The following is a 24,336-nucleotide window of genomic DNA, read 5'->3' on the forward strand; positions in this document are numbered from 1 at the left end:
TAACATAAGAATCTTCTGTGTGACAAGAGCCACCATAAGACTAAGAAAAGGAATGGTAAGGTACAATAGAATGTAGGAAGTTGAGGTAGTCTGGATCAGATAAAGGTCTCCTAGCCCTAGATAGAAGTACCAAGTCCTACATATCTAATTAGCTAACCATACACAGATTTATACATATGAAATTAGCCAACCCTAGATAGAATGAGTCAACTCCGCATACCAAGTGATTGTAGCCCCGAGAATCAGGAAGGTGTGAATAAGGACAATGACATGATGGGACACCCACAGGATACCCCCTGGTCCTCCAAGTGTACTGAAACTGCACGTAGTCAGGAAGGATTGCCTATGCCAAACCCATCCAGGGGGCAGAAGAATGTGAGGGGGAGGGTATTCTGATACTGAAATCGACTGTATAAAGGTTGGGTGAGCCCTAGTGTAGGTGTGTATTCCCAGGGTAAGGGGAAGCACCCAACTTTGCATTGTTGTTGTAATAAATGTTCTTTGTTCTCAATTTTTGTCTCGAGCAATTCTCAGGATCTTCGTGATGCCACCATCATCACCCTGTACAAAAACAAAGGCGAGAAATCAGACTGCTCAAACTACAGGGGAATCACGTTGCTCTCCATTGCAGGCAAAATCTTCGCTAGGATTCTACTAAATAGAATAATACCTAGTGTCGCCGAGAATATTCTCCCAGAATAACAGTGCGGCTTTCGCGCAAACAGAGGAACTACTGACATGGTCTTTGCCCTCAGACAGCTCCAAGAAAAGTGCAGAGAACAAAACAAAGGACTCTACATCACCTTTGTTGACCTCACCAAAGCCTTCGACACCGTGAGCAGGAAAGGGCTTTGGCAAATACTAGAGCGCATCGGATGTCCCCCAAAGTTCCTCAACATGATTATCCAACTGCACGAAAACCAACAAGGTCGGGTCAGATACAGCAATGAGCTCTCTGAACCCTTCTCCATTAACAATGGCGTGAAGCAAGGCTGTGTTCTCGCACCAACCCTCTTTTCAATCTTCTTCAGCATGATGCTGAACCAAGCCATGAAAGACCCCAACAGTGAAGACGCTGTTTACATCCGGTACCGCACGGATGGCAGTCTCTTCAATCTGAGGCGCCTGCAAGCTCACACCAAGACACAAGAGAAACTTGTCCGTGAACTACTCTTTGCAGACGATGCCGCTTTAGTTGCCCATTCAGAGCCAGCTCTTCAGCGCTTGACGTCCTGCTTTGCGGAAACTGCCAAAATGTTTGGCCTGGAAGTCAGCCTGAAGAAAACTGAGGTCCTCCATCAGCCAGCTCCCCACCATGACTACCAGCCCCCCCACATCTCCATCGGGCACACAAAACTCAAAACGGTCAACCAGTTTACCTATCTCGGCTGCACCATTTCATCAGATGCAAGGATCGACAATGAGATAGACAACAGACTCGCCAAGGCAAATAGCGCCTTTGGAAGACTACACAAAAGAGTCTGGAAAAACAACCAACTGAAAAACCTCACAAAGATAAGCGTATACAGAGCCGTTGTCATACCCACACTCCTGTTCGGCTCCGAATCATGGGTCCTCTACCGGCACCACCTACGGCTCCTAGAACGCTTCCACCAGCGTTGTCTCCGCTCCATCCTCAACATCCATTGGAGCGCTTTCATCCCTAACGTCGAAGTACTCGAGATGGCAGAGGTCGACAGCATAGAGTCCACGCTGCTGAAGATCCAGCTGCGCTGGATGGGTCACGTCTCCAGAATGGAGGACCATCGCCTTCCCAAGATCGTGTTATATGGTGAGCTCTCCACTGGCCACCGTGACAGAGGTGCACCAAAGAAAAGGTACAAGGACTGCCTAAAGAAATCTCTTGGTGCCTGCCACATTGACCACCGCCAGTGGGCTGATAACGCCTCAAACCGTGCATCTTGGCGCCTCACAGTTTGGCGGGCAGCAACCTCCTTTGAAGAAGACCGCAGAGCCCACCTCACTGACAAAAGGCAAAGGAGGAAAAACCCAACACCCAACCCCAACCAACCAATTTTCCCCTGCAACCGCTGCAACCGTGTCTGCCTGTCCCGCATCGGACTTGTCAGCCACAAACGAGCCTGCAGCTGACGTGGACTTTTTACCCCCTCCATAAATCTTCGTCCGCGAAGCCAAGCCAAAGACATTAATTTCTAACAACTGGTTGCAGGAAATTCTTAATACTGTACATGGAATTTACCATGTATAAATATCACCAGGCTTTGGTGCTTGAAAGCCAAAGGGTTACTGCTCAGGAAGTTTCTTGTAGGTTTTGTAGAGAGAAATGTGCTCTTCCAGGATTTCCACAACTGAGGCACTACCATTTGTCACTTCAGTGTCTTGCTGATGAAACTTGCCCCATCAGGGTTCTCCAGATGATAACCTCTGTTTTTCAGGTTACCACAGAGTTCATTTTTGTTTCCCTTGTTCTAAGCAAAACAGCAGTCAGCCAGTACTTTCAGCCATTCTTCACTCTGGAGCTTCCTGTTTCAGTTCCAACAAGCTTCCTGCTTCAGTTTCCGCATGCTTCTCTGTCTCACCCACACTGGTTGAGACAACTTGTTTCACTCCTTCTCTCTCTCTCTCTCTCTCTCTCATTCTCTGACTCTCACTCTGACTCACACCATGAGATACAACTTGCATGACTGACTCCCTCTCCATCAAACAATAGGAGTCAACCTTCTGGTTCATCTGTTGATTTTAAGTAAACAAGAATACATCAATGACCTCTAAGCACTCTTGTTAAAAGCCTTGCAAAATGGTATCAGAAGACAGTATGCTGTTGCTTTAAAGACAATAGTCCATTCATTCAATTATCACCTACTTGTGAAGTCTCCAGAAGCACTCTTCACAATTTCTGCAGTCACTGTGGATATGAATTTTCCAGCATTTCAAATAAGATCTGTGTTAAAGTGTGTGTATGTAACCTACTCTAAAGTTTCCCAATTTATCTCCCAAAAATGTCAATATATTCTGTCACCTACCCCACTTCCACCCTGAAAATGACCTGTTTATCCCAACCTTTTGTTTCCTATTTCTTAACCAATTTTCTATCCATGACAGCATCCTACACCATGCTCCTTGATTCTGCCTTCTAGTTTCCTGTGCGGAACTTATCAAATGCTTTCTGGAAGTCCAAGTACATCCACTGGCTCTCCCAAGTCCACCCTCTTTGTCACATCTTTGAAAAATTCCCAAAGGTTTGTCAAGCATGATTTTCCTTTAAGGAATCCTTGCTGACTTGCATTGATACTTTTATTTCTGCCTAAGTGCTCTGCTATTTCTCCTTTTATTATAGATTTAAATATCTTCCCCACCACTGACATCAGGCTGACTGGTCTATAATTTCCTATTTTCTCTCTTCCTCCCTTCTTAAACAGCAGCACTACATCAGCCACTCTCCAATCCACAGGCACCTCTCCTGAATCTATAGAACTTTGGAAAATGTCAACCAGTGCCTCCACAATTTCCAGACCAACCTCTCTAAGCAGCCTGGGATGCAACCCATCAGGCCCTGGGGACTTATCAGCCCTCATTCTGAAAAATTTACCCACAACCACCTGCTTCTGGATCTGGATATCCATCAGATTCCCCAATTCCTTATGAAATTTCACTAAGTCCCTTGTTATTGACCATAACCTGTATTATCCTTCTTGGTGAAGACAGATGCAAAGTAACTGTTAAATTCCTCAGCCATCTCCTCGTTTCCAGTAATAATTTCACCCTTTTCCGTTTTTAAGGGCCCAATTTTGGTCCTAACCAACTTCTTCCTCTTTAGATAACTATAGGGATTACTTAAGGTGGAATGTGAGTTTGAGGGGCACTTTGAAAACCACTGGTCTACATAGTGCTGAATATACTGTGGTGTTAATAATGCAGAAAATGCAGCAGTCAATTTTTATAGAGCAAGGACTCACAAATAAATGCTTTACCTCACTTCAATATCTAAGAATGTATCTGTATTTTTAAAAATAGTGTTGTCTGACAGATAATATTAGACAGGTAGCAAAATTGAATTCCCTTTCTCTTTTTCAAAGATGTCATGGAATCTTTTACATCTCCCAAGAGACCAGACAGGCTCTTGTAAAACATCTTGACAAAATCTCTGTCTGTGCATCACTCTTTCTGTTGTGGCATTCTGGAGTTTCTGATTTGATGCCAAGTACGTTACCCACCATGCAAAACTAATACTTGACTTTTGGCATAACTTTAGCCAAGCCAGGTGCTTGACTTTAGACCAAGTTTTGATGTATTCCAGAACTCTCCCTTTATCTCAATCATGAATGACATTTCCTGATTGATCAGTTCTTCTCCTTATGCAGCCCAAATGAAATTTTCACATTCTTAACCCAAAGTGTCCACTATCATGCTCATTCCTGTCCTTGGATGTCACAAATCTCCAAATACCAAGTTAATTAAGTTTAAAATGGTCATCTTAAAATCACCACAGAGTAATAAAACCACAAGCAACCTGAATCAGTGATTATTTTTTAATACTCAACTGAATGAAATCATCAACGGAACATACTGATGCAATTACTCAAAAGACTGTTGTTGAGAAACCAATATGAACAACACATCTATACTGTTCAACTGACTGCAACTGAGAAGGGAGTTATGGAACATTTTCACGCTAATTTAAAGCTTTTGTGCGCAAAAACAGCAGCAATAGATGTTGATAAATTTTTGTCACAACCATCACCTGCAGAGCTGAAGAGCAAGAGAAAAGACGAACTGATGGTTATTTCTAAGGAATTAAAACTGACTGAAATTAAGCATTGGATGAGGAAAGAGGATTATAGTGGGATATTATATAGGTGAGGGAAAATTTGTTTAGAAAGATTTAGAAGATTTTCCAGAGGATAGATCTGGTGAGTTGCAATTAGAATTGGAGAAATTGAGGGTGCAAGAGGAAAGAGAGAAATGTAATTTTGAGCTGCAGAGACAACAATATGAGACAGACCAAGCTGAAAGGCAAAGAGGCTGAAAATTGGAGGAAATGTGAGTTGGAGGTAGCTGAAAGATAGAACGAGGAAATTTAAAAGAACAGATAGTTTCAATTAGAGAAGTTTCCATCCCACCACTGGGCTCCATTTCCCCCTTTTTCTCTCCTTTCATTCCTCTCTTTTATTCTCTCTCTGTTACTGATCACTTATCTCTGTTTCCAAACTCCTTCATTCCCCTCCCCCAAACTGGTTCCTTCTCTTATGCTTCATCCCTCCTCAAACCACCATACATTTTCTGCCAGGTCTCTCACCCCTCCCTCTCTCCTCATGATGAAAGGCTCAACCTGAAACACCAACTCTCTATTTCCCTCCACAGATGCTGCCTGACCCACTGAGTTCCTCCAGCAATTTTTCCCCCTCTAGATTCCATCTTCTGTCGTCTCTTATTTTCTAATTCATTAAGTACAATTTGCTCTCTTTCATAGCAGAACAGAATGATGAATTTATTGTCAGAGATTTTTATAGTGTACAGATGGAATTGGCTATATGTCTGAGAAATTTTTGCTTGTTACAACTATGCAGGTACATAAAACAGTCAAACCAATTAGCACAAAGCAACTTAAAACAAGGCCCCACAAGAGAGGAAAAAAGTAGAATAAATATATGTATGTTGTGTAGGATTAGATGTTTACATCCCTTATTACACTGCTGAGATTTGCTGCCTAGTCTCTGCAGGGTAGCCAAGTGAGTGGTGGCATCTTCTGGGTTATCAAGTGGGTGCCCTCCTTCCTCAGTGTTTTGCTAGTAGACCCACGACATCTCTGGAAGGTTCAGCAGTGAATGGCATCACAGGCTCACCCTCAGATGCCATTCACTCACTTGGGGGCTCAGATGGAATCCTTTCTCCTCATCCAGAGCCAGTGACTATTCTTTTCAGCAGCTCTGGAAAGATATTTGACTGCTTGTCAGTGTATCTTTCCTTGCACTGCCAATTCCTGGACTTGCATTTTCAACCTGTTAGTCTCTTGCTTTCCAGCCACATTGCTGCCCATCAGCTGCAAGCTCAGTGTACCTCAGTTTCTTGTGCTCACAGACTTCCTCCACTGCATCCTCCCAGCACACTGTAAGCTTGATGATGTAAACGAGATAGAGTGAGGCTGACCACAGCACAAGATCTGGTCTGAGGGTTGTTTCTACGATTTCATTTGGGAAGCAGAGCCTCTGGCCTAAGTCTGCCGCCATTTTCCAATCTCATCCCCCGGCTAACCGCCCAGAATCTGATCTTGATATGGCAATTCTGGCTTGATGTTCTCCTTCCCAGGCAAATGCTGTTAACGGCCAGTGGGACGAAGTGGGAGCTAGAGTATAATGTGATGCACTGCAACACCAGTAAGCAGACACAAACTCAAACACTGTACACCGGCTTTATTTGGCTAAAAGTCTCTGCTACAGTAGTGGCTGTGACGGTGGCTCCCGAGTGTCTGGCTCAGGACTATATCCGGTCGGGTAATTGACAGCCAGCCGGGTGGAGTTAGCCCCCTAGGGGTCTATTCAGGTTGGCTGATTGACAGCCAGCCAGGTATAGTCTGTCCTCCGGTGGTCTTCCTGCAGGTACAGAGATCTCCATCTGCAATAGGCTAGTGGTGTATCACCACACATTGACATTCATCTGCTGGAAGACAACGTAGCACCTGGTTGTGATGCCAGGCGTTGAATGAGCCTACCAAAATATGATTTAGTGTTGCTGAAGTCAGGCAGAGGGAGTATGTAAGGTCCTCTCCATATCACTGGCTGAAATTCATGGCAGATGGCAAGACATCATATTCAGCCCTGATGGTGAAGCTCACTCTGAATGTCTCCCTCTCCCACAGCTCTTTCCAGGAGATCTTCCTTTTCTCCACTCCTTCCCATCTCGTCCAGTGACCTTGCCTGAGCGACTGTCTTTGCATTCCTTGCCACCTCATCCTGCCGACGTACCTCCTGCATCACAAGCCTGTGACTCTGAGATGGAGCACCCTTGTTCTAGACTAGTGTACCGACCCCAAGACGAAGACCATTCCTTCCTTGCTGCACTCGCCTTTGCTTGCTTAGTTGCTTCTGATGGAAAACATTTCCTCGCAGTATCAAAAATAACAGTAGGTTGAGCTACAAATGAATCATTCTGTTAACATCATCTCCAGTCTTACTTTGGCACACTTATACTCCTCTGAATGACTGGAAATGGGGAGCTTTACGACTCCTTTGAGCACCTGGGAATATCAAGCCACTTCCTTATGTATGAGTTGCTTAGTCTCTCCAGCTTTTCCATGTTTGAGACTGGAACTTCATGCAGGGTTAGTGGCTACCTGAGGCATGGAAAGATCCAAAACTGCATACAACAAAGCTTTAACTTGCCAGGTGGTGTGGTTCTGTCGATGCTCTTAAGGCCACTGTCAGCATCCTTCCTTAGCTGATGTACCTGCTCTATATCTTTGAGGGATGTGTTATACCACCAACCTAGGCTTTTCACTAGTTTTTCGCAGACTGTTGGAATCATCTCATTGGCCATATAAAAGTGTTGGTCTACCAGCTTCCCCTTGATGATGGAGATGCTTCTGGCCTTGCTCGGCTTGATCTGCATCTGAACCTGCTTGATGTACTCTTGAAGCTTCAACAGGCGTACATTGCAAGCCTTAGTTGTGATCAGTGTTGTGAGATCGTCCATATGTGCTCTGATAGGTGGCAGCTTCAAGCCAGATCTTATGCGTTGTCTTCCAACCACCCACCTCCATGGCCATGAAGGCTAGAGGGGAGATGATACAACTGATCATGATTCCCACCTCCAGATGTTGCCACACTATGGTGTAGTCCTGGAAGTAGGCCTTAATGAGGCTTGTGAGGGCCACTGAGACCCTGAAGAAGTTGAAAGCAATTCAGAGGCCTGTAAAAGGAAAGGACAAAATTTTATTTTAAAATCCTGCAACGCTGGGGTCTGGGCCCAAGATAGTGACACTTATGATGGCAGCAGCTTCCAGGAGTTGCAGACTCCAGGAAAACTAGAGGACAGGTGCAGGAAACCAGAAAAAGGGGGGACAAGAAGATAAACCCGCACAGGCTGCGGGCTGCTGGAGACTGGTGGTCAAAGGACTCACACCACATTATAAACTGCTGGAAACTGGCTTGAGACATGAAGAGGTACCAAGTATCAGAACTGGGATGCAAAAGGGAGCCAAGGGCAGGAGAGGCTCCTGAGGGGCCTCAGGCACTGAAGACTTCCTGATCGTGACAGAGGTTTAGATATGGAGCTTGGGGTGCCGATGATTTGGACTGAAGTCTGAGTGGGTGCAGAAACGCTGAAGGTGAATCCACAGACACTCTGTCACTCTGAAAGGATACTCTTGTTTCTCTTTCTCTGACTGTAAAGGGCACCAGGCAGTTTCTACTGATGGCAAATCTTTCTCTGCCTTACGGCAGACTAAATGCAGTGTTTTGTAATATTACATCTATTTTATTACATGACAATAAAAGAATCCTGAATTTTGAAAGAACTGTTGTTGAAACACGAGGTGCCAGATTTCAGCCTGAAGGCAATGTAGGTTTATATCCAATAATATGCATGAAGATTGTAATGGTATGATTGATACATGGAAGAGATTTTAATTTCTGGGTTCATAGGAGTGAAAGGCTCAGGTACTTCACTGAAAGTATTACATAAATGCAAGTTGTTCTGTATCCTTAAGTGCACGTAAAAAAAATTTTTAATTACCTGAGGCAGTGACCAACAGACAAATCAATACGAGGTTATTTCAAAACAAAGATTTGTTGGCAAAGATAGTTAACGCTGGTATTATTTTGCAAAGCTGACAGTTTGTATTCTCGACATGAAGCATTTAAGATTTGACCACACTTCTTATTTTCCCTCCCAGGCACGTCATCATTTACTTCTAATGGTGCTGCAATGCAGACTGCTAAATCACATAGCAATTCAATAAATTAACATCCGTGTCAACAGCAAATGTCAAACAGTTGCAGAAAACAAATCACAGAACCACAAATTATATTAATATTTAACATCTCCACTTTATATAAAGGATAATTAACAATTATGCATTAGCCATTTAAAAGACATTTAAAACTATGTTGATTCTTGGATTGTTGTGTTCATTGTACTGTTCATTGACAGTGAAGCCTGCAGCCAACGTTAAACTAAATCCCACAGCAGACTATATTTAAACATTCTCAACCTTGTCTTCAACCTCCTACATTCTCTTGTCTGGTCCCATTTCAATAAACTTTCCAATTCCACATTTTCCAAGGAAGTCCTCTAATTCTGAATTCTAACATAATCCAGATTAACAACCAGTGGTTGTTTTACATTCTGAAATTTCCTCCCTACAGTTCTCAAACTCTCTCTTCCTTCATGGTATTCTTTAAGCCCCTTTCACACTTGCGTCCCACTAAATCGGTCGTTCAGTGTCCCGGGATAGGAATGGAGGTTTGGCTTTTCACACTTGACCACTCCTAACTGGGACAGCGAATGCTTTCACACTTGCAAGGAGCCATCCCTGGGGTTAGGACTGTTCTACCTTCTACCAGTGACATCATGACACATCGAATGATGGTGGACCTGCCCTAAGTCCCAATCAATGTATTATGATCTTATATTTGAACAAAATTAATCATGCCTAATTATAACATAATTAAGCTTTATGTACAGCACAGTATGAGCCCTTCAGCCCCCATTGTTGTTGTGCCAACCTATTTAAATCTTTATAAGGGATCATGGGAAAATGCTAGCAATAGCAGACATTTTTTAAATAGTGTGGGAAAGTTGGTAGACCATAGCGCACAATTTATAAATGCTATGGGAAAAAGCGAAGGAGGACCTGACCTCCCAGATTGCCGTGCAGCAGAGAAAGGTCTGCATGCATGGCTGCATGCATAGAGCACTCATGGAGGGCACAGCATTCTGGGAAGTCAGGTCTGCCATCAGTTTTTCCCACGGTCTTTATAAATTGAAAACTATACCACTACCAACTTTCCCACGCTGTTTAAAAATTGTCCACTATTGCTATTTATTGCTATTTATTTCCTCCATCTCCCGCTGCAACTATCCCACGGCAAAGTTTATACCATTTTAATCTTTTCTTTCTTCACATTCCTGCACTCACGCAAAAACTTGGGTCATTTTAATCCCACAATACAATTGCCCATTTCACACTTGCCTGATTGCAATGACGGCATTTGTAGGTGCCAGGGATTGAACTAGCCATCAAGCCCCGGGTTGAGATGACATTATCTGATGCCGGCGTTGAGAAAATTTTCCATTCACACTAGACACTTTAAAGGTAAATTGGCCGTTAATTCCTGGGACCACTTGCAAGTGTGAAAGGGGCTTTAAATTAGTTCCTTTGGGCAAGTTTGCGTTGTCCTCTATGATCTGTTGAAGGCAAAGCTCTGAAGCACCTTGGGAAATTAAGCTCCATATAAATACAGACTGCAAATGTTGCAACATACAAGAGCAATAGCATAAGAATGTCACAAAACTAAATTTGTGCAAAAAATCTGCCAATAAATGATTCCCACTGAAAGATATTTGACTGAAATTTGATATTAGACAACTATAAAGGCTAAAGATACTCATACAGTGTAGCATGAATAAAAGCTCTCACGACTAGAGGGAGAACAAATGCTTTTATTAGCTTATAACTAAGGGTAGGGTCTCAAAGTAGTCTTCAGAAGGGTTCTGGGTTTAGGCAGGAAACCAGGGTTATAAATAAGTAGATGGGGGAAGATCCAGAAGGAGGGGCCAGCCATCAGCACAACACACTACCAGTGAATCCCAGTTCACTGCATTCACCCCTTCCTGTAGAATTTAGGGTTTGTGAATTGTTACAGAGTTTTGTGTTGTGTATTGGCCTATGTGTTGTGAGGTTTTGTGTTGAAAATTGACAGTTTGCCTTAGAGAGCCACAGTGAAGGTGGACTGCTGAGAGAGTGGGAGATGGACTGAGCATGTGCAGAAAATGATCTACAAATTTCTGGACTTGTGCTGTGGAGTAAAAGAAGGACCAAAACATGAGTCATTGGAAGACAGTTTAGAATGTTGGGATTTCAAAAAGGGATGGCAGGCAGAAGGATCCGGACCAAGCCAGTGGTTCCTCTCTCTGCAAGGAGCACAAGAAGACAACTTTGAATTTTGTGCTCTCTCTCTCTCTCTCTCTCTCTCTCTCTCTCTCTCTCTCTAAGATCTTTTGGCTTCAGTTTACCAAACAAACTGAATTTTGTTTATGATCTTTGCTTCAGTTGAAATCGAAGTTTTGTGAGTCTTACGTGTTTTGTGTTTGTTTTGTGTCTAAGTTTTTCTGTGGGCTAGTTGGAAATATAACTTGGACTTTAATTACATACGTTCTATTTAGGGAATTCATTAGTTTTACACTGTTGCATAGTATTTGCAATTTTTGTTAATAAAGTAATTGTTCATCTTATGTCTTCTTAGTGGTTGCGGGTTTGATCTTGTAACAGAATGAAGACAGAGAACATGGGTTCAGAAAAAAAATTGTTGAAAAATATAGTTATTTACAAATTTAAGTGGTCCGGGGGCCTTGAGGTACTGGTGAAGCACCTTACCACCGAGAGGCCTTGGACTCCTTGGGTCTCCTCGCCCCTTGTGAGGGAAGAAGATGCACTTTCCTCCTGAACCAGATCCCCCAAGGCCCTGACTGGGGGTAGCGAGAATGAGCTCTGTGGCTCGCAGGGTACTTGAGGCAAAGGACCCTTTGTTTGGGTGGGTGACAGGCCCCTGATGGAGACTGTGTCCTCTCTGTCATCCAGGTACTCCACAGAGGCGTATGTGGGATCGGAATGGAGCAGTTTCACCCTTTCCACCAGGGAGTCCGTCTTGCTTCTCCTCACATGCTTCTGAGAAGGACAGGACCAGGAGTGGTGAGCCAAATTGGGAGTGTAGTTCCCGATGCCGACCTTCTTTCGAAAGTGAATAGGAGCACATGAGGAGTGTAGCGTTGGTCACGGTACATAGTAGCAACTGGATGGAATGGAGCACCATAAGGATGACTACCTGCCAGCTTGAGTCTGGAAGGCCTTTTGACTTCAGGGCCGGTTTGACAGACTTCCAGACCATGGCATTCTCCTTTTCAACCTGCCCATTCCCCCGGGGATTGTAGCTAATAGTCCTGTTTGACACGATGCCCCTCACTGGAAGGTACTGACATAGCTCGTCACTCATAAAAGATGATCCTCGGTCGCAATAAATGGAGTCTAGGGCCTTTATGTCTGAGTAAGTGGACGTGTCTGGGCATGGAATGGTGAATCGGAAGCAGGAATGCTCGTCAATGATAGAGACGAAGGTGTTCCTGTTCGTGGAGGGGAGAGGTCCTTTAAAATCAATACTGAACTGTTCAAAGGGCCTGGATGAATTGATCAGGTGTGTCTTCGTGGGATGGTAGAAGTGCGGTTTGCGCTCCTGACAGACCTGGCAAGATCTGGTCATTTCCCTGATGTTTTCCATGGAGTAGGACAGATTGTGCGCCTTGACAAAATGAGCCATGCGAGTGACCCCTGGATAGTAGAGCTCATTATGCATTGACCACAATTGGCTGGTGCGTGCAGAGGCACAGCTTCCCCTGGAAAAGGCATCTGGAGAGTCATTAAGGGCTCCTGGCTGATAGGCAATGTCATAATTGTAGGTGGAGAGCAGGATCCTCCACCTAGCAATCGTCATTCTTGATTTTTCCCCTCTTAACACTATTGAACATAAATACGACCGAGCACTGGTCAGTGAGGATCGAAAATCTTCTACCAACCAGGTAGTGTTTCCAGTCCCTTACAGCTTCTACAATGGCTTGAGCCTCCTTTTCCACTGATGAGTTCTGGAGCTCATAGCCTTGTAATGTCTGTGAAAAAAATGCAACCAGCCTGCCCGCCTGGTTGAGGATAGTGGCCAGGACTATGTCAGAAGTTTTGCTTTCCACTTGAAAAGGAACATTCTTGGCGGCTTTCACAATGTGATTCCGGAAGTAGTTAAAATCCATTTGGGCTTCAGCCGAGAGGGGTAAATTATTGGCTTTTAAGAGAGAGTGAACCTTATCAATGTTTTGAGGGATCTACTGGGAGTAATATGAGAAAAACACCAGGCTTCCCTTCAAAGCCTTTGTGGTCCTGGGCATGGGGAGCTCTAACAGGGGGTGTATCCTATCGGGATGTGGGCCAATGATGCCATTCTCCACCCATAGCCAAGGATAGCCAAACGTTTAGACCTGAGCACGCACTTGTCAGAGTTATAAGTGCAGTTCAGGGCTTATAAGTGCAGTTCAGGGCTTTCGCTGCATGGAGAAAATTCTAGAGGTTGGTATCATGGTCTTTCAAGGTGCGTATCTAGACGGTCCTTGGAACGGATTGGCAGTTGGTGATAAGGCAGCTTTTAGGTCAATGGTTGAATTGACCCGATATGGAGCAATATCATTCACCATGTCCGAAATTTGAGGGAGGAGGTATGCATCCAGTAATGTCTACCGATGAATAGTTTGGCTATAGTCAATTACTAGCCTGGACTTGTTTTCCCCTTTTACCACTACCATTTGCACTCTCCACTGGCTGGTGCTAGGTTCGATGATACCTTTGTTGTGTCTCAGACTTTATAAAATCTCAGTCTGCTGTACTGTACCTCCTGCTCTTGGGAGCAATGGGTTTCCAATCTGGGGATAGACTCGGGAAGAGAGGAGGGGTTGATATTCAGTGTGGAGAGGATGCATGTGGGTTCTGATTTTAGGGGCCCTCTGTTCTGAACTGTTACAGGGAGAGGGGACCAGAATACTCCAAGGTCAATCTTTTAAGGTGACACAGGAAGTCCAGTCCCAACAACACCGGAGCGTACAATTCATCAAGTAGATACAAGCAAAATTTACAGAATTTTCCCCCTTATACAACGTTGTTGTTCACGCGTAGAATGCGAATGAGACGCGAGAAATATGCAGTAATTAGAACGATACATCTTCAAGTTGTATTTTTGCACAGTCCGTGAGTCTATGAAGCTTTCAGTAGAGCCCATGTCAATTAGGAATTAGGTATTAAGTTGGAAGAGGACTGTTATGAACCTAAGTATTTTATTTTGTTCCAAAGAATGATGGAGAAATATGGAATTTCTTTGAATATTTTGTTTATTTATTATTAGGTTAGAGATTTACTTTTAGATAATTTTGGACGTATGCTATGATTGCCTAGACGGTCTAGATTTGAAAGTTTAATTACTGAAGAGGTAAGAAGGGATTTATATCTGAGATGTATGCTCTATTACAACATAAAATACTTAAGCCGGATATTTATAAATCTAGCCTCAGATAGGAAAAAGATTTATCTATATCTATTTCTCAGGATGACTGGATGACTATATGTGCGGTTAACATGACTAAATTAGTGAATACAAGATATAGTTTATATTTAACACCTGAGAAGTTAAGGAAATATAAGTTTATTTCTTCTAATTTATGCTTTAGGTGTCATAAGCAAGTTGGTTCTTTTTGGCATTCTACTTGATCATATGAGACAGTGAAACCCTTTGGGAATTTTTAGGTTTATTTAAATTTAAAATTTTGCTTAATCCCATGGTATTTTATTGGGTTATATTAAAAAATTGAGTTTGGAATTAAAATTGGTAAGTTTCAAATTGCATTTTTGAGGTTGGTGTTAGCTGTAGCAAGAAAATGTTTGGCAATCGCTTGTAAAAATGAGACTGATTTAAGTATTCAACGGTGGCATATAGAAATGAGGTCTTGTATTCCATTGGAATATAATCCACATAACAATTATTCCTTTTTTGTTAGGATTTGGAACGCATATATGAAATATATGGGTTTGAGTTTGTAACATTTTTTTTCCCCACAGGGGTTGGGGCTGCACCAAACCATGGCAATAATTGATGATTGTTACGTGAGTTGATCTCTTCTTTCTTCTATATTCTATTCTTTTTTCTTCTGGGATAGTTTAGAGGGGGGGTTGGGAGGGGGATTATGGGGTTAAACATCATGTATCTATTGTATTTTGCTTTTGACTTTTGATTTATTTTGAGCAATAAATAAAAACGTTCAAGTAATTATAAAATTTAAATTTGAACTCCAGTCGCTGGCACTGTAACAGTATGGCACCACCGCTACATCAACCATACAGCTGACATAATTCACTCCTCGCTCCCCCAAGTTTACAGATAAAGCTTTACTATTATACCTATAAAGACTCTTACTAGGCAGAGTTAGTTAGACACTTTGAGAGAGCCGTCCAAACGGCATTGGCCGGTTATTCATCCTGGGCGCTGCCATTTTATTCAAACACAACTATATTGAAATTTTATTCAAACAGCTGCTGTGGGGGGGGGCATGACTGAGCACACTACTGGCTGAATGTTTGCTTCCATCTTCTTCAATGGGTTGTGTTGCCTCAGAGAACATTTACTTCAATAATCTTTTATTTACATTTTTATTTATTCTTATTTGTTAAAAAAAATTTTAAATGTATTTATTTCCTCAAACTTTTTCTTGGTTGCTTGGAGTGGCCGTTTGCTTGAATTCTAGAAACTGGGGATTTTACTGTAGTACAAAAAAATTTCTAGTAAAACAAATGAGTTTAAAAACAGCATGCAACACAGAACCAAGTAAGCCAGATGATGAACCATTAGGGTTTCTAAAAATAGGATGGCAAATTATCAAGGTTTTACTGCACCAAATGCTATTTATTCAAATAATGTAAGAATGAACATTACAGTATGTAAAGAAGACAAAGTTAATCCAAAAATTTATAAAAGAGACTAAATTAATATTTGTCATCAGTGGATGCAGAAAGCTACTACCTCAAATCTCAAGTTTGAACTTTGGAATCTAATTATAGAATGATAGCTTTATCGCATAATCCATTAAAAAGTGATATGACAAAAGCAAAATACTGTGGACCTTTCTTACTACTGTGGCTTGTTGTTGCTAAAACTTTAGGCAAGCAATCAGTATTGAAAACGAATAAGACTGATGAGAATGTTTTCACACTGAAAAAAATAACTTATTTTTAGTCAAAATTTGAGTCTCTGTTGACAAGTTTGTGTCAACCAATGACTTCAGAGGCAAGATTGGCAATATCTCAAGCAAAAAGTCAATTACTGGTAAATGGCTAACAATATCAGGTTGTACTTGTGCAATCAGATGATAATAAACTTGACTTACACAGAAACATCTTGTTAAGGAGCCAAGGAAAAATAACTTACAAACGAGGATGAGAGAGATTTCTAATTTATGCAGAATGTTTTTTGCCATTAATTTCACAAGAATTATTTACTTCAATTAATTAATCAACTTGGAGCAATTCAGTGGGCTGATTTATTGCCAGATCCTGGCCACCCTTTCTCGGAAACGTATTGTGAATATGTTATCCTTATCAAAAGCATTTGATCCTTAACTGATGAGAAAAAGATGGCTTCCCAGAAATTCAAATGCACAATGTCATTTCATTTCAAAGTCGTACAACAAAAATCATGTTTTCTCCCCCAATGTAAATTGAGTTATTCTAAAAACCTGCCCAGGCACTTTAGGCATCAGTTATCCTTGCAATGCTGGTGCAATTTCCACATCAAGAAGAAAAGGATGATGTGAACCTCAGTTTGCAGTGCTACGGGACAATGTAGTCTATATTGTGCTGTTGGAATCCATTGTTAGGAACTTCCAGTACAATCTATCACCAACTTAATGTTGGACAGGGATGTGCAAAGTTCAGTAAATTGCTGGCCTCATCCTTGGACCTCATCTCACCTCACACTGCACAGGGCCTCCATATCCCCAATCCAATCATAAACTTCAATGCATAAACCCCCTCCTTTCCTGGATAAACAACCACCATCAGCCCCAACCTTGTTCACCTTCAAAATGCCAGTCACACACCAAAGCAGTTTGAAACATAATGCCAGTTATTTTTACTCAAGTTCCCTTTAACTACCGCTAGCCCTAACTCAGTGGTTCTCAGCCATTTTTTTCCACTTACATCCTATTCGGTAGTTAGTAAGGGATTCTTTCTTTGGCTTGGCATCGCGGACAAAGATTTATGGAGGGGTAATGTCCACGTCAGCTGCAGGCTCGTTTGTGGCTGACAAGTCCGATGCAGGACAGGCAGACACGGTTGCAGCGGTTGCAAGGGAAAATTGGTGGGTTGGGGTTGGGTGTTGGGTTTTTCCTCCTTTGTCTTTTGACAGTGAGGTGGGCTCTGCGGTCTTCTTCAAAGGAGGTTGCTGCCCGCCGAACTGTGAGGCGCCAAGATGCACGGTTTGAGGCGATATCAGCCTACTGGCGGTGGTCAATGTGGCAGGCACCAAGAACTTTCTTTAGGCAGTCCTTGTACCTCTTCTTTGGTGCACCTCTGTCTCGGTGGCTAGTGGAGAGCTCGCCATATAACACGATCTTGGGAAGGCGATGGTCCTCCATTCTGGAGACATGACATACCCAGCGCAGTTTGATCTTCAGCAGCATGGATTCGATGCTGTCGGCCTCTGCCATCTTGAGTACTTCGATGATGGAGATGAAGTCGCTCCAATGAATGTTGAGGATGGAGCGGAGACAACGCTGGTGGAAGCGTTCTAGGAGCCATAGGTGATGCCGGTAAAGGACCCATGATTCGGAGCCGAACAGGAGTGTGGGTATGACAACGGCTCTGTATACGCTAATCTTTGTGAGGTTTTTCATTTGGCTGTTTTTCCAGACTCTTTTGTGTAGTCTTCCAAAGGCTCTATTTGCCTTGGCGAGTCTGTTGTCTATCTCGTTGTCGATCCTTGCATCTGATGAAATGGTGCAGCCGAGATAGGTAAACTGGTTGACCGTTTTGAGTTTTGTGTGCCCGATGGAGATGTTGGGGGCAGGTAGTCATGGTGGGGAGCTGGCTGATGGAGGACCTCAGTTTTCTTTACGCTGACTTCCAGGTCAAACATTTTGGCAGTTTCCGCAAAACAGGACGTCAAGCGCTGAAGAGTTGGCTCTGAATGGGCAACTAAAGCGGCATCGTCTGCAAAGAGTAGTTCACGGACAAGTTGCTCTTGTGTCTTGGTGTGAGCTTGCAGGCGCCTCAGATTGAAGAGACTGCCATCTGTGTGGTACCGGATGTAAACAGCGTCTTCATTGTTGAGGTCTTTCATGGCTTGTTTCAGCATCATGGTGAAGAAGATTAAAAAGAGGGTTGGTGCGAGAACTCAGCCTTGTTTCAGGCCATTGTTAATGGAGTAGGGTTCAGAGAGCTCATTGCTGTATCTGACCCGACCTTGTTGGTTTTCATGCAGTTGGATAACCATGTTGAGGAACTTTGGGGGGCATCCGAGGCGCTCTAGTATTTGCCACTCACGAAGGCTTTGGTGAGGTCAACAAAGGTGACCTTTGTTTTGTTCTCTGCACTTTTCTTGGAGCTGTCTGAGGGCAAAGACCATGTCAGTAGTTCCCCTGTTTGCGCGAAAGCCGCACTGTGATTCTGGGAGAACATTTTCGGCGACACTAGGTATTATTCTATTTAGGAAAATCCTAGCAAAGATTTTGCTATTACTCGGGAATACAGCGTGATTCCCCTGTAGTTTGAGCAGTCTGATTTCTCGCCTTTGTTTTTGTACAGTGTGATGATGATGGCATCACGAAGGTCCTGAGGCAGCTTTCCTTGGTCTCAGCAGAGCTTGAAAAACTCATGCATTTTGGCATGCAGAGTTTTGCTGCCAGCCTTCCAGACCTTTGGGGGGATTCCATCCATACCTGCTGCTTTGCCTCTTTTCAGTTGTTCAATTGCCTTATATGTCTCTTCCCGGGTGAGGACCTCATCCAGCTCTAGCCTTAAGGTCTGTTGAGGGAGCTGGAGCAGGGCGGATTCTTGGACTGAGCGGTTGGCACTGAAAAGAGATTGGAAGTGTTCTGACCATCGGTTGAGGATGGAGATCTTGTCGCTGAGGAGGACTTTTCCGTCTGAGCTGCGCAGCGGGCTTTGGACTTGGGGTGAGGGGCCATACACAGCCTTTAGAGCTTCATAAATACCCCAGAAGTCGCCAATGTCTGCGCTGAGCTGGGTTCGTTTGGCGATGCTAGTCCACCACTCATTTTGGATCTCCCGGACTTTTCGCTGAAGATGGCTGCATGCGCGACGGAAGGCTCATTTCTTCTCTGGCCAGGATGGCTTTGCAAGGTGAGCTTGGTGGGCAGCTCGCTTCTTTGCCAGCGGCTCCTGGATTTCCTGGTTGTTTTCGTCAAACCAGTCCTTGTTTTTCCTGGAGGAGAAGCCCAGTACCTCTTCAGTGGATTGCAGTATGGCAGTCTTCAGCTGATCCCAGAGAGTTTCAGGGGACGAGTCCGTGAGGCGGATTGCATCCTCGAGGTTTGCTTTGAGGTTTGCCTGGAAGTTTCCTCTCACTTCATCTGACTGCAAATTTCCAACATTGAACCTCTTTCTGGGGACTTTACTGTTCCTGGACTTTAGCTTGAAGTGAAGGTTGAGCTTGCAGCGAACCAGCCGGTGGTCAGTGTGGCATTCCGTGCTGGGCATAACCCTGGTGTGGAGGACATCTCGTTTGTCACTTTCTTACACCAGGACGTAGTCCAGGAGGTGCCAGTGTTTGGATCGGGGATGCATCCAGGTACTCTTCAGGCTGTCCCTCTGCTGAAAAAGGGTGTTTGTAATGACAAGCCGCTATTCTGCACAGAGCTCTAACAGGAGGCGCTCATTGTCGTTGCACTTGCCGACACCATGCTTGCCCAGGATTCCTGGCCAGGTTTCTGAGTCTTTGCCGACGTGAGCATTGAAGTCACCAAGGATGACAACCTTGTCGGCTGTAGGGGTGCGTTGAATGAGGTTGCGCAAATCAGTGTAGAACTTGTCCTTTTCTGCTGGTTCCGCCTGGAGGGTTGGAGCATAGACACTGATGAGGGTGATGCGACGCTTGTTTTGAAGGGGGAGTCGCATGGTCATGATCCGGTCCGAGTGGCCTGTCGTGAGGTTTCCAAGTTTGGAGGCAATGGAGTTCTTGACCATGAAGCCTACACCAGATAGGCGTCGTTCATCCATAGGCTTGCCAGACCAGTGGAGTGTGTAGCCCGCGCCGCGTTCTTGGAGGCTGCCTACATCTGTAAGGCGGACTTCACTGAGAGCGGCTATGTCGATGTCAAGTCTGAGGAGTTCATGTGCGATGAGGGCAGACCGACGTTCAGGTCGGCGGCTGTCAGCCTTGTCAAGCATGGTTCTGATGTTCCAGCATGCTAGCTTGAGTTTGTGAGCATCTTTTGAGGGGGAGGACGTGGAGGGCGAGGACGTGGACATGTCCTCGGACCTGCGCAAAGGAGCTTTTTGGTGGAGTGCAGTGCGCGCAGTACTGGCCCCACCCTTTACACCCATGGTTCGTGTGCTGTGGCCAAGCAGGCTGGGACATGGCAGCGAGGTCCTTGGGTCGTAGGTTTTATATCGGAGTGGCCTTCTCCTATGCAGGTTTCTTACCCGGGCTGGAGGGCCCTGCCTCCCCTCCTAGGTTGGACCATACCTGGTAAGTAAGCGATTACTTAAGGTGGTAAGTAAGTGAAAAAAAAAAGAGATTGAGAACCACTGCTCTAACCTCACCAAATTCAACAAATTGCCAGTGTCATCTCCAAAACCTCTCAAACAATTTTTAAAAATTTGATGTACACCACAGTAACAGATCTTTCCTGCCAACTTTCCTGAGTGACTCAATTAACTTACAACCCCCATATGTTTTGAAGGGTGAGAAGAAATTGAAGCACTCAAAGAAAACCCACACAGATGCAGGGAGAATGCACAAACTTCTTACAGTCAGTGCCAGGTTCGAATCTGTGTTGCTGGCGCTGTAACAGCATTGCGCTAACCGCATCAAACCTCATCAAATTCCCAGTCTCTTTCCAAACTACCTGCAATAAACTACCAGGCCTGCATCAAATACCTTGCAACAAACTGTGAATTCCCAGATTTCATTCCCCCACTGATCACTTCAGATTAATAAAACCAAACATTCATAATGGTCTTTTATACTCTGCAAATGTTTCCTGACATCCAGAATTAGACAGAAATAATAAATGTCACATTTTCAATGCCAGAAATGTGCAACAATCAATGGCAAATGATATTTCCGGTGAATGGCTCATAATCAAAAGTGTTGCAGGCACCCTTTCTGGGGAACTTTAGAATTTCCAGTTGAATAGGATTGAATTGATTTCAAGACTATTTCCACTCCTGGACAGGAAAACGTGAATAACTAGCTATTTTAAGTGACTGCCTAAATGACTCAATGTCAGTTTTAGCAAGGCAGCCTCAAAGTTTAATCAATATATCAGACTCTTGGAATTTATTAAAAACCATTTCATTCAGGTGTGATAAAGGGTCTTTGACACAAAACATGAACTCTGTTTCTCTTTCCAGTGATGTGCCCCGCACGTTAAGTTTTTATTTAATTCAGTTAACTGAATGAGTATCACTATATATGATGAAAAAATTTGAATGCGCAGATTTTATTTGTCAACAGAAAGTTGTTCCAGAACAAACATAGGAACATAGGAAGTAGGAACAGAAGTAGGCCAAAAATGGCGCATCGAGCCTGCTCCGCCATTCAATACGATCATGACTGATCTAATTTATGACCTAACTCCACCTACCTGCCTTCTCTCCATATCCCCTAATTCCTCTATCATGTAAAAATGTATCTAACCGAATTTTAAATATGTTTAATGAGGCAGCCTCAACCACTTCCCTGGTTAGAGAATTCCAAACATTCATACTCTCTGGGAAAAACTATTTTTCCTTATCCCTGTCCTAAATCTACTCCCCCGAACCTTGAGACTGTGTCCTCTCGTTTTAGTTTCCCCGGCCAGCTCAAAAAACCTTCCAACATCTATCCTATCCATACCCTTCATAATCCTATATGTTTCTATAAGATCTTCTCTCATTCTTCTGAACTCGAGCGAATACAATCCTAGACGATTTAATCTTTCATCATAAGTCAACCCCTTCATCCCAGAGATCAACCTAGTAAATCTCGTCTGGACCATCTCCAAAGCCAGTATATTCTTCCTCAAATATGGAGACCAGAACTGGACACAGTACTCCAGGTGCGGTCTCACCAGTACCTTATACAGTTGCAATATTGCGTCCCTACTCCTGAATTCAATTCCTCTAGCGATGAAGGCCAACATTCCATTTGCCTTCTTAATAACCTGCTGCACCTGCAACCTAACTTTTTGCGATTCATGCACAAGCACTCCCAAGTCCCTCTGCACAAGAGCATGCTGTAGTTTTTCACCCTTTAAATAATATTCAGCTCTTTTTTTCTTGCCAAAGTGGATAACCTCACACTTACTAACATTGTACTCCATCTGCCAGACCTTTGCCCACTCATCCAGCTTAACTATATCCCTCTGCAGACTCTCCACATCCTCATTACAATTTGCTCTTTCACTCAATTTGGTGTCATCCGCAAACTTGGCTACACTACATTATGTCCCCTCCTCCAAGTCATCAAAGTAAATGATGAACAGTTGTGGGCCTAACACTGACCCCTGCGGCACCCCACTTACCACTCTCTGCCAACCTGAAAAACTCCTGACTCTCTGCCTCCTGTCAGACAACCAATTTTCAATCCAGGCCAATATACTTCCCCGGACTCCACTTTCCTGTAACTTACTGAGAAGTCTCTTGTGCGGCACCTTATCAAATGCTTTCTGGAAATCCAAATATACAACATCAACCTGTTTCCCTCTATCCACCGCACCCATTGTATCCTCAAAGACTCCTAACAAGTTTGTCAAACAAGATCTTCCCTTTCTAAAACCATTCTGTGTCTGCCTGATTGAACCCTTACATTCGAAAAGTTTCGCTATTTCATCTTTAATGACGGCTTCAAGCATTTTTCCAACTACAGACGTCAAGCTAATTGGCCGATAATTTCCAGTCTTCTGCTTACATCCCTTCTTAAAAAGTGGCGTGACATTTGCTGTCTTCCAGTCTGCCGGGACATGCCCAGAATCCAAGGAATTTTGGTCTGTGACTACCAATGCATCAACTATAACTTCTGCCATTTCCTTCAGAACACTTGGATGCATATCATCAGGACCAGGTGATTTGTCTGGCTTTAGTCCCATTAGTTTTTCCATCACTACTTCCTTTGTAACAACTATTTTATCAAGGCCCTCCCCAACATTCACATCCTTAACTCCACACTTGGGCATGCTGGACATGTCTTCCACCGTGAAGACTGACACAAAATATTTGTTTAATGCCTCGGCCATTTCCTCATTTTTTGTTTCCAGTTTTCCTTTCTCATCCTCAAAGGGTCCTATGTTAACTCTGGCCACCCTCTTCTGTTTTATATATTTATAAAATTTTTTGCTTTCTGTTTTTATATTTTGTGCCGATTTACTTTCATATTCCTTTTTCCCATTTCTTTTTACCCGCTTTGTAACCCCTTGTTGTCTCTTAAAGTTATCCCAATCTTCCAGTTTCCCACTGCTCTTTGCAGCTTTGTACACCTGCACCTTCAATTTTATACTCTCCTTTATTTCCTTTGTTAATCACGGTTGATTTTTCCCTCCCTTGCTGCCCTTTTTCCTGACCAGAATATATTTTTGTTGAGCATTACAAAATATTTCTTTGAAAATCTTCCACTGTTCCTCAACTGTTTCATCAATTAGCTTGTGCTCCCAGCCCACTCTGCCCAATTCCTCCCTCATCCTATGGTAGTCACCCCTGTTTAAGCATAATATATTAGTTTTAGATCTAACTATTTCCCCTTCCATCTGAATGAGAAATTCAATCATACTATGATCGCTATTTCCCAGATGGTCTCTGACTATTACATCATTTACTCGACCTATCTCATTGCACAACACTAGATCCAGGAGAGCATTTTCTCTTGTGGGTTCCTTAACATACTGCTCAAGAAAGCTATCGCGGATGCATTCTATGAAGTCCTCTTCCAGACTCCCACGACAAACTTGATTTTCCCAATCTATTTGGAAGTTAAAGTCCCCCATGACTACTGCCGTATCATTATTACATGCCTCACTTATCTCTCTATTTATTTCCTGTGCCACTAAACTATTGTTATTTGGTGGGCGATAGATAACACCCACCAATAATTTTTTTCCCTTTGTTATTCTTTATCTCTACCCAAATGGACTCAACATTATGCTCTTTAGATCTTATATCATCCCTCACTATTGCCTGGAGCTCATCTTTGATTAAGAGTGCAACTCCACCTCCCTTTCCATCCTGTCTATCTCTTTGCACCACCTGATACCCTTGAAAGTTTAATTCCCATTTAGGGTCACCTTGTAGCCATGTTTCCGTGATGGCTACCAAATCATAGGCATGGGTACCGATTTGCG

The 24,336-nt window shown here is 43.4% G+C and overlaps 1 protein-coding gene and 1 long non-coding RNA gene across 22 annotated transcripts in view; one reads left to right on the forward strand and one right to left on the reverse strand.

The window, feature by feature from the left end:
• The window catches only part of LOC138753237 (neurexin-3-like), a 2,173,925-nt gene that overhangs the window by 1,867,417 nt on the left and 282,172 nt on the right, over window positions 1-24,336 (reverse strand). The gene's annotated exons all lie outside the window — the stretch shown is intronic.
• The window catches only part of LOC138753245 (uncharacterized), a 30,503-nt gene continuing 17,263 nt past the window's right edge, over window positions 11,097-24,336 (forward strand). Inside the window, exons 1-2 of the long non-coding RNA XR_011351059.1 lie at window positions 11,097-11,267; window positions 14,846-14,890. This is a non-coding gene — a long non-coding RNA (uncharacterized lncRNA). The remainder of the gene's footprint in view (window positions 11,268-14,845; window positions 14,891-24,336) is intronic.

Source organism: Narcine bancroftii, chromosome 2, assembly GCF_036971445.1.
Source record: "Narcine bancroftii isolate sNarBan1 chromosome 2, sNarBan1.hap1, whole genome shotgun sequence".
NCBI lineage: Eukaryota > Metazoa > Chordata > Chondrichthyes > Torpediniformes > Narcinidae > Narcine > Narcine bancroftii.